At 42.0% G+C, this 16,143-nt stretch overlaps 1 pseudogene; it reads left to right on the forward strand.

The window, feature by feature from the left end:
• Positions 1-4,942: 4,942 nt before the first annotated feature.
• LOC117078607 lies at positions 4,943-10,435 on the forward strand (annotated as a pseudogene).
• The last annotated feature ends 5,708 nt before the right edge of the window (positions 10,436-16,143 follow it).

Below are 16,143 nucleotides of genomic sequence, written 5' to 3' on the forward strand. Positions count from 1 at the left end.
GAGCAGAGATCATGCCACTGCACTCCAACCTGGGCAACAGAACAAGACTCTCAAAAAAAAAAAAAAGAAAAGGAAAGAAACTTTCTTTTTTAGGCAAAGCATTGCATTAGATATTGCAGAAGAGAAAAAATATTCATACAAAGAAGTATATGAATAATAATAATAATAATGCATGTAAAGTTAGCAAAATATAAAATTCGTTTTTAAATTTCTTTTCTTTTTTTTTTTTTTTTTTTGAGACGGAGTCTCGCTCTGTTGCCCAGGCTGGAGTGCAGTGGCCGGATCTCAGCTCACTGCAAGCTCCGCCTCCCGGGTTTACGCCATTCTCCTGCCTCAGCCTCCCGAGTAGCTGGGACTACAGGCGCCCGCCACCTCGCCCGGCTAGTTTTTTGTATTTTTTTTAGTAGAGACGGGGTTTCACCATGTTAGCCAGGATGGTCTCGATCTCCTGACCTCGTGATCCGCCCGTCTCGGCCTCCCAAAGTGCTGGGATTACAGGCTTGAGCCACCGCGCCCGGCCTCTTTTTTTTTTTTTTTTTTTTGAGACGGAGTCTCTCCCTCTGTCTCCCAGGCTGGAGTACAATGGCATGATCTTGGCTCACCGCAACCTCCACCTCCTGTGTTCAAGCGATTATCCTGCCTCAGCCTCCCCAGTAGCTGGAATTATAGGCATCTGCCACCACGCCCAGCTAATTTTTGTATTTTTTAGTAGAGACGGGGTTTCACCGTGTCAACCAGGCTGGTCTTGAACTCCTGACCTCAGGTGAACCACCCGCCACGGCCTTCCGAAATGCTGGGATTACAGGCATGAGCCATCACACCTGGCCTAAATTTCTTTTTTAGAGACAGGGCCTCCCTCTGTTGCCTAGGCTGCAGTGCAGTGGCATGATAATAACTCATTGTAGCCTCAAACTCCTGGGCTCAAGAGATTCTCCCATGTCAGCCTCCCTAGTAGCTAGGACTCCAGATGCACACCACCATGCCCGGCTAATTGTGTGTGTGTGTGTGTGTGGTGTGTGTGTGTGTGTGTGTGGAGATGGGGCCTGGGGTCTCACTATGTTGCCCAACCTGGTCTCAAGCAATCCTACCGTCTCAGACTCCCAAAGTGCTAGGATTACAGGCATGAGCCACCACACCCAAAAATGTTTATTATCTGAAGTATGCTTCACCCTCAAGTTCTAAAGGCACCTAAAAAGGAGGGAAAAAAATGTTTTATCATGTTTATTTTAAAATTCTTTTATTTCTACAAATTCATGGGGTAAGTATGAAATTTTGTTACACGCATGTAATTCACAGTGATCAAGTCAGGGTATTTAGGGTGCCCATCACTCAAGTTCCATATCTTTTTGTAAAGTATTGTCACTCTACTCTGCTATCAAACATTTAATTTCTTCCATCTTACTATATTTTTGTACACTTTAACACACTTTACTTCATTATCCCCTCTCTCCGCACTCACCTTTCCCAGTCTCTGAATTTTATCTTTTCACTTCGTACCTCCATGTGATCAATGTTTTTAGCTTCCACATATAAGTAAGAGCATGAAATATTTGTCTTTTTGTGCCTGGCTTATTTCACACAAAATAATGGCCTCCAGTTCCATCCATGTGGCTACAAATGACATTGTTTCATTATAGAAAAAAATAAATGAAGGAAAAGGAAAACAAATTAAGAAAATCCACTTGAATATTGGAGAGCAGTTAGAACAAAGAATACTTATTTCGAAGGCTCTGAAGGACTTCACGGGTGCTCAGGGTGGCCCCTAAGACAGACTCTCCACCTCTACTTAGAAGGGAACAAAAATAAGACACTTGGGAAAGGCTACAACTGTCCTCATAAAATAATGTAGACTTAAGATTCAAGGTGAAGAACTGAACACATGAATTTACCGCAAATACTCCTAAAAGCTCACTACAATTACTGAATTGGGATTGAAACCATAAGGGTACTTAAGAACAAGCAAGGGAACCATCATTAGGTGGAAGTCCTGAAGCATTTTTTGGAACACAGAAAAGTACTTGACTTTAGACAAACAGAGGATTCATAGCAACTGCACCTCAGCCACTAACATGTTAGTCCTGGAGGATTTATCCTCATCTTGTTAATGAATGAAAAGAATTCCACCTTTAATACCAGCAGATCTCATCACCCAAGGCAAGTTTCTCCATGTAGTAACATTTACGTTCAAGGTGAAACATGGAAATACTTTCTAAACAATATGAACAAAAGGCTTGGGACAGTGGAGAATGAATGAAAATCTGGCTTTTGAACCACAAAGCCTTTCCTTAAGCCCCTTTCCTGCAAACATAATGGCAATTAGTCTTCTAATCTTCAATTTAAAAATTGGAATGTTATTTATTGGGAAAGAGATTTGTACAAGAAATACTGACATCTGGCAAAAGAGAGTATTTCCTATTTTTTTGTTGTTTTGTTTTTTTGAGACAAGGTCTGGCTCTATCGACCAGGCTGGAGTGCATGGCGTGATCTCGACTGGCTGCAACCTCTGCCTTCTGGGCTCAAGTGATCCTTCCATCTCAGCATCCCAAATAGCTGGGACTACCGGTGTATGCCATGATGCCCAGATAATTTTTCTATTTTTTGGAGAGATGGATTTTTGCGTGTTGCCCAGTCTGTTCTTGAACTCATGAGCTCAAGCGATTCACTGGCCTACATCTCCTAAAGTGCTGGGATTACAGGCTTGAGTCTCCACAGCATCTGGGCCACATTTCCTAATTTAAAAATAAAACAAAAACAAACAAACAAGAAAACCAGGACCAGGCATGGCGGCTCATGCCTGTAATCCCAGCACTTTGGGAGGCCAAGGCGGGCTGATCACCTGAGGTCAGGAGTTCAAGACCAGCCTGACCAACATGGAGAAACCCTGTCTCTACAGAAAATACAAAATTAGCCAGGCGTTGTGGCGCATGCCCATAATCTCAGCTACTTGGGAGGCTAAGGCAGGAGAATGGCGTAAACCTGAGAGGCAGAGGTTGCAGTGAGCCGAGATCGCGCCATTACACTCTGGCCTGGGCAACAAGAGCGAAACTCCGTCTCAAAAACAAACAAACAAACAAACAAACAAAACAGAAATAAAACTATGCTTCTAGATGTCATTTTTTTAAAAAAACTCACTACCTCATCACCATAAAACGAAGTTTACCAATCAATAAACCCCCCAATGTGCAGCAAACACTGAATGAGCCTTTTAGTGCCTTACTATTACATATGTGAGCACACAGTCAGACATATTAAGATATGTGGCCGGGCACAGTGGCTCACGTCTATAATCCCAGCACTTTGGGAGGTGAAGGCGGGCAGGTCACCTGAGGTCAGGAGTTCAAGACCAACCTGGCCAGCATGGTGAAACCCTGTGTCTACTAAAAATGCAAAATTAGCAGGGAGTGATGGCGCATGCCTGTAATCCCAGCTACTCAGGAGGCTGAGGCAAGAGAATCACTTGAACCCGGGAGGCAGAGGCTGCAGTGAGCCGAGATCTCGCCATTGCACTATAGCCTGGGCAACAAGAGTGAAACTCCATCCCAAGAAAACATTGAAAAAGAGAGAAATATCAAGATATTTGAGGAAAGACTCTAACACGAAAGCCATTAAAATAAGCAAACCAATAAATCAGATGACTAAAAAAAATGCAGAAAGCAAGTGAAAAACTTTAACAATTATAATTAGTATCACCAAAAGCAAGTGAAAAGGTGTAGTACCCATAGTTTGCATATTTTTATTTTACTTTTTACCAAATTCTTGTTCACCAGAGCTTGCATTTTATTTTATTTTATTTTATTTTATTTTATTTTATTTTATTTTAGATGGAGTTTCACTCTTGTTGCCCAGGTGGGAGTGCAATAGCTCAATCTCGGCTCACCACAACCTCTGCCTCCCGGGTTCAAGTGATTCTCCTGCCTCAGCCTCCCAAATAGCTGGGATTACAAGCGCCCACCACCACACCCAGCTAATTTTTGTATTTTTAGTAGAGACAGGGTTTCACCACGTTGGCCAGGATGTTCTCAAACTCCTGACCTCGCTATCTGCCCGCCTTGGCCTCCCAAAGTGCTGGGATTACAGGTGTGAGCCACTGCACCCAGCCACATTTTATTTTTGATCAAGACATTTAAAAGTTTTTTTTTTTTAATTGGCAGTCAAATAGATTTTATTAGCCTATATGTTATTTGGGTTTTGGAATTTATTGAAATTCTCTTTGTGGTCTAACGAAGGGCTACTTTTTTTTTAATGTACCACAAAAGTTTGGAAAGAAGACATATCGTATTTGTTGAGTTCCAAATATCATATGCATATTTTCAAGCTTATTAACTGACATGTACAAGTCTTCTAAACCCTCTTTTTATGTGGCATTGTCCTACTTAAATTGTCCTCTGTCAGTTCCTGAGAAAGGTGTTTTGAAGTTGCTCATTATGGTTATGAATTTGCCAATTACATGTTGGATTTAGTTTCAAGACAATTAACTTAGAAAAATAACAACAAAGCTGGACGCGCTCACTCATGCCTGTAATCCCAACACTTTGGAAGGCTGAGGCGGCAGATCACTTGAGGTCAGGAGTTAGAGACCAGCCTGGACAACATGCTGAAACAATGTCTCTACTAAAAATATAAAAATTAGCCAAGTGTGATTGCAGGTGCCTGTGATCCCAGCTATTCTGGAGGCTGAGGCATCACTTGAATCCAGGAGGCGGAGGTTGCAGTGAGCTGCGATCATGCCACTGCACTCCAGCCTAGGCAACAGAGTGAGACTCCATCTCAAAAACAAAAATAGAAAAAAAAGAAAAGAAAAGAAAAAGAGAAAAAGAAAAATAACAACAAAAATGATCACAGTAGAAACAGAAGAAAAGCATTACTAAAGATAAAAAGCAGAAATTAATGAAATAGAAGGGAAAAATCCACTAGCCAGGGGCATAAATTTAGAAGGCAGGAGATGGTTTCCATGGTGCTCTTCCAGGTTGTAAAGCTGGCCATGATGTCGTGGGGTCTGGAGTCCTCTTTAGGATATAGTGTGCTCCACTCTCAGATTACCAATTGAGGGAATGGATTATCCTAGAGACAGAAACTGGAGCCTGCGAGCTTCAAGACTGATGCTCCCCTTTACTCTGGAAGACCTGGGAAGTAGCATGATAATTCTTCCAGCACTAGTGTATTAGTGAATACACTGGAAGAGCCAGACACCCTCTCCCTCTTGGATGGGAGATTTTCACCCTTATAATAACAACCTAAGAGTCCTTAAAATTTGTGGCCTTCTGGGATGTCTTTTTCCTTTAATAACCATATTAATGACTCTAGCATCCATTACACATACTTGGCAACTCCAGACTAGACTGGATTTTCTGGGAAATAATATTTTTTGGTCTTTTCTCACAACAAATTCCTTAAGTCTTGCTTCCTTCTCAGCATCTTATCTCTAGCACATGCTAGTCTCATCTGACCCTGCTTCCCCTCACACATTTGATAGTGTAGAAGGGGGCCTTTGTTTCCTCTATTCTTATAAGTTCTGTGACCTGTGACTTTCACTGACAAAAGACAGATTAACAGGAGAAAAGCATACAAATTTTATTTGATAATATTCTAAATTTTATGTGCACATGGAGGCCTTCGTAGAAAAGAAAGGAAGACTCAAATAAATGACTAGACCCAGAGGCTTATATATCATTTTAACAAAGAGCAATAAATTGTAGAAACACGAAGAGGCAATGGAAAAAGAAACTTGAGCTAGGGGGCAGTAAATTACAGGAAAGTGATTGGAAACATATGGGGGAAATTAATGGAAGTTTTTTAATGTTTTTTAAAGATGGAGTCTCTGTTACACAGGCTAGAGTGCAGTGGTGTAATCTGAGCTCCCTGCAACCTCTGCCTCCTGGGTTCAAGCGATTCTCCTGCCTCAGCTTCTCGAGTAGCTGGGCCTACACGTGTGTGCCACCACAGCTGAATAATTTCTGTATTTTTGGTAGAGATAGGGTTTCACCATGTTGACCAGGGTGGTCCTGAACTCCTAGCCTCAAGTGATCAACCCATCTCAGCCCCTCAAAATGTTGGGATTACAGGTGTGAGCCACTGCACCCAGCCAGATGTATTATTTTTGTAAGGTTTGTTTCTGTAGATTCATGTTGGTGTCAATTCCCCACCTCCATTGATAAGAATGTTCTCCTTTTCCTGGTGCAAGGAGGGTACTTCCTGGCAGGCAATTTATGCCCTCCTTTTAGGTAGAAAGAGGAGATTAGGGAATCCTTCCTGCATCTGCTGTTTCTCTCATCCAAGTATTAACAGGCCTGACCCTGAAATCAGCTGTCTCTTAATTGTCTTCAGTTCAAAATAATCAATATGTTTAAGTAGCATGTTTTGGGATGGCATGTTCTGATCTTCTTCAACAGTACCTTTAAAAGTACTTTCCTTCTCCTTCTTCATTCCCCAAAGCCCATGTTACTCTGTGACACACACTTTTACTGAACGTGTGGCAATAACAGAGAGAAGTTCCAGCATAGAAAGAAAACAACTTAAAATTGAGTATTAAACATGGTGATGGTAAGGGTGTTAGAAAGCAGGCAGATGCACATTGCTGATGGGAGAGCAGTTTGGCAGTATTCATGAAAATGGTAATTGCACATCCCCATTCGATCCAGCAATTCCACTTCTAGGAAGTGGCATGATCTCGGCTCACTGCAACCTCCATCTGCTGGGTTCCAGTGATTCTCCTGCTGCGGCCTCCCAAGTAGTTGGGACTACAAGCACGCATGACCCATATCTGGCTAATTTTTGTATTTTTTAGTAGATATGGGATTTCACTATGTTAGTCAGGCTTGCCTCCAACTCCTGACCTCAAGTGATCTGCCTGCCTCAGTCTCCCGAAGTGCTGGGATTACAGGTGTAAGCCACGGCGCCCGGCCTGTACATCATATGATTTAAATGAACATTTTAAAATTATATATATGTGTATACAATTATATGTGTGCATATCCACACGTGTAATATATAAAATATCTATAATGTATATATGTGTATATATGCATATATACGTATACATTAAAGATATGTAAATGTGTATATGTATTATACACATATGAATGCATAATACACATATAAATGCATATATTCTGATTTTCTTCAACAGTTCTTTTAAAAGAACTGCATATATTTGTATTTGTATATGTATATACATTTGTATATTTGTATATGTATATATGTATTTGTATATGTATATTTGTATATGTATATACGTATATATGTATATATACATGTGAGCATGAGGCTTCACACTCTAGGGCTCTGCCTGAAGCTTTTTCTATTTTCCCTTCTCACCTCTTCTACCCCCTCTTTCTTCCTTGTCTTCAGGGAAAAATTTATAAGTCCTATTATGTTATCTGGGGCAGCATTTGAAATCTCTATTAATCACTTCCCTTTAGATGAAACTGACCTAATCTGTTATCTGCAAACACCATTAAAGAATCTTCCTAAACAAATGTCTCCCATCCCTGATTTTTACCTTTAGCAATTCAAAGAATTTGCAGATTATTATAATTTAAAGTTTTCTCTTACAAATTCAGGTCAAACTATTACGTCAGCCTCCCTGAACAATCTCCGATAGAACAAGGGAGAGATGCTGTCTCCTTGTCCAGAATAAAAGCTAGTTTCCTTTCCTCTTTCCTGGTACAGAGTTAACACTGAAAAGAACATTCTTACACATCAGTCTTGGCAAACATGTCAGGTTTTTTGTCTGAGGATAAATTCCTATGTGATAGGGTGGTGTCAACAGTTTAACATTTCCTCTGTGGCTTTATTTATTTATTTATTATAATTTTTTTTTGAGACGGGGTCTTGCTCTGTCGCCAGGCTGGAGTGTAGTGGTGCAATCTCGGCTCACTGCAACCTCCACCTCCGGGTTCCAGTGATTCTCCTGCCTCAGGCTCCTGAGTAGCTGGGATTACAGATGCCCACCACCATACCAGGCTAATTTTTGTATTTTTAGTAGAGACAGGGTTTCACCAAGTTGGCTAGGATGGTCTCGATCTCTTGACCACCCACCTCGGCCTCCCAAAGTGCTGGGATTACAGGCGTGAGCCACTGTGCTCGGCCACCTCTGTGGCTTTAAAAACATTATTATTTGTCAGGCACAGTGGCTTGCACCTCTAATCCCAGCACTTTGAGAGGCTGAGGTGGGCAGATCACTTGAGCTCAGGAGTTGAAGACCAGCCTGGGCAATAGAGTGAAAGCCCATCTCTACCAAAAATACAAAAAAAACCCGGGTGTGTTGGTGCAAGCCTATAGTTGAGTTACTCATGAGGCTGAGACAGGAGAGTGGTTTGAGCCCGGGAAACAGAGGTTGCAGTGAGCTGAGATTGTGCCACTGCACTCCAGCCTGGGCAACACAGCAAGACACTGTCTCAAAAAAAAAAATTATTATTAAGCTTAGAAAGGCATTTATCATTTGGAGAGTAGATATTTGCATATTTTTCTACTTTGATTCTTTTAATTTTTACATAAAATTATTTAATCCATCCGGAATTTATTTTGGTGAACATTGGGAAATTAGGACATAACTTTATTACCCCTCAGAATGCTTAGCCAATTATCTCAGCACTAAAATTCTCCCTTTCCTTGGGAACTTGTGATGCTTTCCTCATTATAGACTGACTTTTTGATATATGCATTAAGGTCTGTTTCTAGCTTATTAATTTTGCTCCATGGGGCTCTATTTTTGCACTAGTTGGAGATGGTTCTTAATAATTTTGTTTTAAATTTTTATAACAAGGAAAAAAATTATCTGCAAAGAATGAGGGAACAGAGATGATAATGAAGACATAAAAGGGGGAAATGGTTAAGACAAGACAGTGTAGTGTGTGTAATGAGGAGTCATTTAGAGTTGAATAACTAAGGCACTGAGCTGCTCTAATGGCTTGGCTATGGGTGGAGAAAATCAGGTTATGATTAGAGAAAAAGTCTTCCATCAGTACTCTCTGGAACCCGCATCAATTTAAAAGCAGAATCTGGCTGGGCACAGTGGCTCACGCCGGTAATCCCAGAACTTTGGGAGGCCGAGGTGGGCTGATCACCTGAGGTCAGCAATTCAAGACCAGCCTTGTCAGCATGGTGAAACCCAGACTCTACAAAAAAATACAAAAATTAGCCGGACGTGGTGGCACATGCCTGTAATCCCAGCTACTCGGGAGGCTGAGGCAGGAGAATCACTTGAACCTGAGGCAGAGGTTGCAATGAACTGAGATCGTGCCACTGCACTCTGGCCTGAGCGACAGAGCCAGACTCTGTCTCAAAAAAATTAAAAGTAGAATCTAAGGATTCCTATGTATTCTCCATTCCTTTATTCAACAAATATATATTGAGGATCTACTACGTGTTGGACACTATATTATCCTGAATCTAAATCAGTGATCAAAAAGATAGGATCGGGTGGTTTGAAAACCATGGTTTGGGTACCAGCAGAGTCTGCAATGGAAGAGTTGACACCTCCACTATTGTCAGTAGAGCTCTGCAACTTGATGGAAGGTTTTGATCCCTCGGTTCCCCTGAGGACACCTCAGGAATGCCTGAGGCGGGTCCAGATCGAAGCAGCGCAATGTCCAGATGTTGTGGTAGCACAAATTGACCCAAAGGAGTTGAAAAGGAAGGCCAGGAGCAGTGGCTCATGCCTGTAATCCCAGCACTTTGGGAGGCCGAGGCAGGCAGATCACGAGGTCAGTAGTTCAAGACCAGCCTGGCCAGCATGGTGAAACCCTGTCTCTACCAAAAAGACAAAAAATTAGCCTGGCATGGTAGTGCACACCTATAATCCCAGATTCTCGGGAGGCTGAGGCAGGAGAATTGCTTGAACCCGGGAGGTGGAGATTGCAGTGAGCTGAGATTGCGCCATTGCACTCCAGCCTGGGCAACAGGAGCAAAACTCCATCTCAAAAACAGAAAAGAAGTTGAAAAGGAAGCAAAGTGTGAATATTTTTCTTTCAAGATGCCAACTGGCCCCTGAAGGTTATTGCCCCGCACTTCAGTGGCAACAGCAACAAGTGGCACTGTTTCCAACTGTTGGACAGAATGTGAACAAACATAGAAGTCACTGTAAATCACAACAGTTGGAGAGTAATGTGACGATGCCAAAACCTGAAGATGAATAAGGCTGGAAGAAATCTTCCCTGGGTGAAAAGTTATGTGCTGACGGGGCTGTTGGACAAGCCACAGTCGAAAGTCCCAGAGTAGATTCTGCACAAGGAAGATGGCTTTATGCTTTATGGACTTGTCTGGAAAGCCTTTATTACCTCAGGCTCATTCACTGATTTGGCAGCTTGCAAGGTGCTGTGAAGTGAGGCTCTTAGTGGAGAGCAAAGATGATGAGAAGATTCCTACTTTGAATTTATTAGTTTGCTTGGTTAGCAGGTATCTTGACCAATGTGATTTAGCTGATGAGCCATCTTGATGTAGCTGATCTCTCAGCGATAGAAGATATCTCTCACAAAGGCAGCTTAACTCTGAGGAAATGCAATGCCAATTCAACTACAGATTGCAACACATCTTCAACACTATGTGAGGAGTTCACATCTTACCCTGTGCCGTTCAGGTTGATACTCAGAATATAGGTTGTATTGATTTGAATGTCTGAAATATCAATGAAAAATCAACCCCCAGTTTTTGATGAACAGTTTGAACCGTTTTCTGTAATCAAGCAGCTTGCATAGAAATTGTATGATGAAATTTTACACAGGTTCTTGGTACTGTTTTGTTGTTTATCTACATATATACATAGACAATTTTATTGAAAATATGTTTTGGTTACTAAAATTTTGTTTGACTCCTAACAAAAGACAATGGATGGCTTTAGCATCAGAATTAAAATAATCTAGAGTACATGATAAATGCATTCACAGCAATAAAATTAATCTGCCATTAAAAAAAAAAAGATAGGGCCGGGCGTGGTGGCTCAAGCCTGTAATCCCAGCACTTTGGGAGGCCGAGGCGGGCGGATCACAAGGTCAGGAGATCAAGACCATCCTGGCTAACACGGTGAAACCCCGTCTCTACTAAAAATTACAAAACACTAGCCGGGCGAGGTGGCGGGCACCTGTAGTCCCAGCTAATCGGGCGGTTGAGGCAGGAGAATGGCGTGAACCCGGGAGGCGGAGCTTGCAGTGAGCTGAGATCCAGCCACTGTACTCCAGCTTGGGCGACAGAGCGAGACTCCGTCTCAAAAACAAAAGATAGGATCGGCTGGGTGTTGCGGCTCATACCCTTAATCTCAGCACTTTGGGAGGCTGGGCAGGAGCATTGCCCAAGCTCAGGAGTTTGAGACCAGCCTGAGCAACATAGCAAGACCTTGTCCCAAAAATTAAAAATAAATAAATAAATAAACAAACAAACAAATAAATAAATAAATAAAAAAGATAGGATCCACCCTCTTGGAACTTCCTGAAAATAGAGAAACAGTCCTTGGAATAGGATATGTAGTCATTGGGGATATGCATTCTGTTTTCTGTTTTTCTTTTTTGTTTTTTGAGACAGAGTCTCACTCTGTCACCCAAGTTGGAGTGCAGTGGCATGATCTTGGCTCACTGCAAGCTCTGCCTCCCAGGGTTCATGCCATTCTCCTGCCTCAGCCTCTCGAGTAGCTTGGACTACAGGTGCCTGCCACCATGCCGGGCTAATATTTTTTATATTTTTTAGTAGTGACGAAGTTTCACCATGTTAGCCAGGATGGCCTCGATCTCCTGACCTCGTGATCCACCCTCCTCGGCCTCCCAAAGTGCTGGGATTACAGGCGTGAGCCACCACGCCCAGTCACATTCAGTTTTCTTTTATAATAAAAATAGGCATTCCAAACGTTTTTCAGTTTGGGCAGTCAGAACATAAATCTTCTTTTAAAATTTTTTTTTTTCTGACGGAGTTTTGCTCTATCACCCAGACTGGAGTGCAGTGGCAAGGTTTTGGCTCACTGCCATCTCTGCCTCCTGGGTTCAAGTGATTCTCCTGCCTCAGCCTCCAGAGTAGCTGGGATTACAGGTGCTCACCACCACACCCAGCTAATTTTTTCTATTTTTAGTAAAGATGGGGGGGTTTCACCATGTTGGCCAGGCTGGTCTCAAATTCCTGGTCTCAAGTAATTTACCCGCCTTGGCCTCCCAAAGTTCTGGGATTACAAGTGTGAGCCACTGTGCCTGATTGAATCTTCTTATATTTGGACTCACTCACTGTGTTAGGCCGGTCTTGCATTACTAAAAATAAATATCTGAGGCTGTATAATATACAAGAAATAGGCTTAATTGCCTTACAGTTCTGCAGGCTGTACAGGAAGCATAGTGCCAGCATCTGCTTCTGGGAAGGCCTCAGGAAGCTTACAAGTGTGGTAAAAGATGAAGGGGGAGCAGGTATCTCACATGGCAGAGCAGGACCAAGGGAAACAGAGTTGAGGAGGAGGTGTCACATGCTTTTACTAAACCGGATCTCACAAAAACTCACTCACTCATCACCAAGGGAACGGGGCTAAGTTTTTCATGAGGGATAGGCCCCCATGATTCAAGCACCTCCCACCAGGTCCCACCTTCAACACTAGGGATTACATTTCTTTTTTTTTTTTTTTTCCTGTTTTCTTGTTTTATGTCTCCCCATGGTTAAGCAGGTATTAGATTTTAACATGAGATTTGGTGGGGACACAGATCCAAACCCTATTATTGTCTTAGGTTGAATTGCCTAAAACTAGAACCTGGGAGAAGGATTCTTGTGCCTGTGATTTACAGAGGAAGTGCTCTTAGGAGGAGGAGAGTAAAGGAAGCAAAATTCAAGCCCAGCTTGTAACCAGGGATGGAATATTGCTCTGTCACCTAGGCTGGAGTGCAGTGGTGCAATCTTCGATCACTGCAACCTCTGCCTGCCAGGTTCAAGCGATTCTCCTGCCTCACCCTCCCAAGAGGCTGGGATTAAAAGTGCCTGCCACCATGGCCAGATATTTTTTGTATTTTTAGTAAAGATGGGATTTCACCATGTTTGGCCAGCTGGTCTTGAATTCCTGACCTCAGATGATCAACCCACCTTGGCCTCCCAAAATGCTGGGATTACAAGCACACTCTATGTCTTTTAATTGGAAAGTTTATTTTATTTTATTTATTTATTTTGAGACAGAGTTTTGCTCTTGTTGCCCAGGCTAGAGTGCAACGGCCCAATCTCGGCTTACTGCAACCTCCACCTCCTGGGTTCAAGCGATTTTTCTGCCTCAGCCTCCCGAGTAGCTGGGATTACAGGCATGTGCCACAACACCCGGCTAATTTTGTATTTTTAGTAGGGATGGGGTTTCTCCATGTTGGTCAGGTTGGTCTCAAACTCCCAACGTCAGGTGATCCACCCACCTTGGCCTCCCAAAGTGCTGGGATTAGCCACCCTGCTCAGCCTGGAAAGTTTAGTTTATTTACATTTAATGTTATTATTGATAAGTAAGGACTTATTCCTGCCATGTTGTTACTTGTCTTCTGATTGTCTTATGGGCTTCTCCTCCTTTTTCTCATCCTTCCTGTCTTCCTTTCAGTGAAGGTGATTTTCTCTGGTGGCATGTTTTAATTTCTTCCTTCTCTATATTTTGAGTATCCATTGTATGTTTTTTAGATTTCAGTTACCACGAGGCTTGCAAATAATATCTTACAACCCATTATTTCAAACTGATGCCAATTTCACACTTATTTCACAAACTAACAAACAAGCAAAAAGAAAACTAATAAAAACTCTACAGTTTAACTTTGTTCTCCTGCTTTTAAACTTTTTGTTGTTTCTATTTATATCTTATTGTACTGTCTGTGTCTTAAAAAGTTGTCACTGTTGTTGTTTTTAATCAGTTCATCTTTTTATCTTTCTACTCAAGATGAGTCGTTTACACATCACAGTCACAGTATTATAATATTCTGTGCTTTTCTGTGTACTTACTATTACTAGTAAGTCTTGTCTTCACATGATTTCTTATTGCTCATAAACGTTGTTTACTTTCAGATTGAAGAACACCCTTTAGCGGTTTTTTGTAGGACAGGTCTGGTATTGATGTAATCCCTCAGTTTTTGTCTTGGAAAGTCTGTCTCTTTTCCTTCCTTCCTTCCTTCCTTCCTTCCTTCCTTCCTTCCTTCCTTCTTTGTTGTTGTTGTTGTTGTTGTTCTTTGTTGTTGTTGTTGTGACAGAGTCTTACTCTATGTCCCAGGCTGAAGTGCAGCGGTACAATCTCAGCTCACTGCAACCTCCGCTTCCTGGGTTCAAGCGATTATCTCACCTCAGTCTCCGGAGTAGCTGGGACTACAGCTGCATGCCACCATGCCCGGCTAATCTTTGTATTTTTAGTAGAGATGGAGTTTTACCATGTTGGCCAGGCTGGTCTCGAACTCCTGACCTCAGATGATCTGCCCGCTTCAGCCTCCCAAAGTGCTGGGATTACAGGCATGAGCCACTGCTCCCAGCCGGAAAGTCTTTATTTCTTCATCATATTTGAAGGATAGTTTCACCAGATATGTTATTCTAGGGTAAGGGTTTTTTCCTTCAGCACTTTAAATATGTTATGCCATTCTCTCCAGGTTTGTAAGGTTTCCACTGAAAAGTCCGCTGCCAGACATATTGGAACTCTGTTGTATTATTTGTTTCTTTTCTCTTGCCTTTAGAATCCTTTCGTCATCCTTGACCTTTGGAAGTTTGATTATTAAATGCCTTGAGGTAGTTTTCTTTGGGTTAAATCTGCTTGATTTTCTATAACCTTCTTGTACTTGGACATTGATATCTTTCATTAGATATGGGAAGTTCTCTGTTATTATCCCTTTGAATAAACTTTCTACCCCTATCTCTTTCTCTACCTTCTCTTTAAGGCCAATAGCCCTTAGAATTGCCCTTTGGAATTTATTTTCTGGATTGTGTAGGCATTCTTCATTCTTTTTTATTCTTTTTTCTTTTGCCTCCTCTGTGTTTTTTTTTTTTCAATTTTTAAAAAATTAAAAAAATTTTTTAGACCAATTCTTACTCTGTTGCTCAGGTTGGAATGCAGTGGTACAAACATGGGTCACTGCAGCCTTGACCTCCCAGGATCTAGCAATCCTCCTACCTCAGCCTTCTGTGTGGCTGGGACCACAGGTGCACATCACCACACTCAGCTAATTTTTAGATTTTTTTGTAGAGACAGATTCTCACAACTACTTGTCTCAAACTACTGGGCTGGTTTTGAACTACTGGGCTCAAGTGATCCTCCCACCTTGGCCTCCAAAAATACTGGGATTACAGGCATGAGCCAGCATACCTGACTGTGTATTTTCAATTAGCCTGTCTTCAAGCTCAGTAGTTCTTTCTTCTGCTTGATGAATTCTGGTATTAAGAGATTCTAATGCATTCTTCAATGTGTCAGTTGCATTTTTTCCATTCCAGAATTTCTGCCTGGCGTGAAATTGAAATTATTTTATTTATTTTTTTTTTTTTTTTTTTTTTTTTTTTTTTTTTTTTTTTTGAGGCGGAGTCTCGCTCTGTTGCCCGGACTGGAGTGCAGTGGCGGATCTCAGCTCACTGCAAGCTCCGCCTCCCGGGTTTACGCCATTCTCCTGCCTCAGCCTCCCGAGTAGCTGGGACTACAGGCGCCCGCCACCTCGCCCGGCTAGTTTTTGTATTTTTAGTAGAGACGGGGTTTCACCGTGTTAGCCAGGATGGTCTCGATCTCCTGACCTCGTGATCCGCCCGTCTCGGCCTCCCAAAGTGCTGGGATTACAGGCTTGAGCCACCGCGCCCGGCCAATTGAAATTATTTTAAAAAATTATTTCAGTGTCTCTGTTAAGTTTATCTGATGGAATTCTGAATTATTTATCTGTGTTATCTTGAATTTCTTTAAGTTTCCCCAAAACAGCTATTTTGAACTCTGTCTGACAGGTCTCATATCTCTGACTCTCTGGGATTTGTCCCTGGTGCCTTACTTAGTTCATTTGGTGAGATCATGTTTTCCTGGATAGTCTTGATGCTTGTGGATGTTCATCAGTGTGTGGGCATTGAAGAGTTAGGTATTTATTGTAATCTTCACAGTCTGGGCTTGTTTGTACCCATCCTTCTTGGGAAGGCTTTCTGGATATTTGAAGGGAGTTGGGTGTTGTGATCTAAGTTTTTGGTCATTGTCATGGTACCTGCATTAGGAGACAT

The sequence above is a fragment of the Trachypithecus francoisi genome, unplaced genomic scaffold (assembly GCF_009764315.1).
Source record: "Trachypithecus francoisi isolate TF-2019V2 unplaced genomic scaffold, Tfra_2.0 Lachesis_group0, whole genome shotgun sequence".
In the NCBI taxonomy this organism is placed as follows: Eukaryota; Metazoa; Chordata; class Mammalia; order Primates; family Cercopithecidae; genus Trachypithecus; species Trachypithecus francoisi.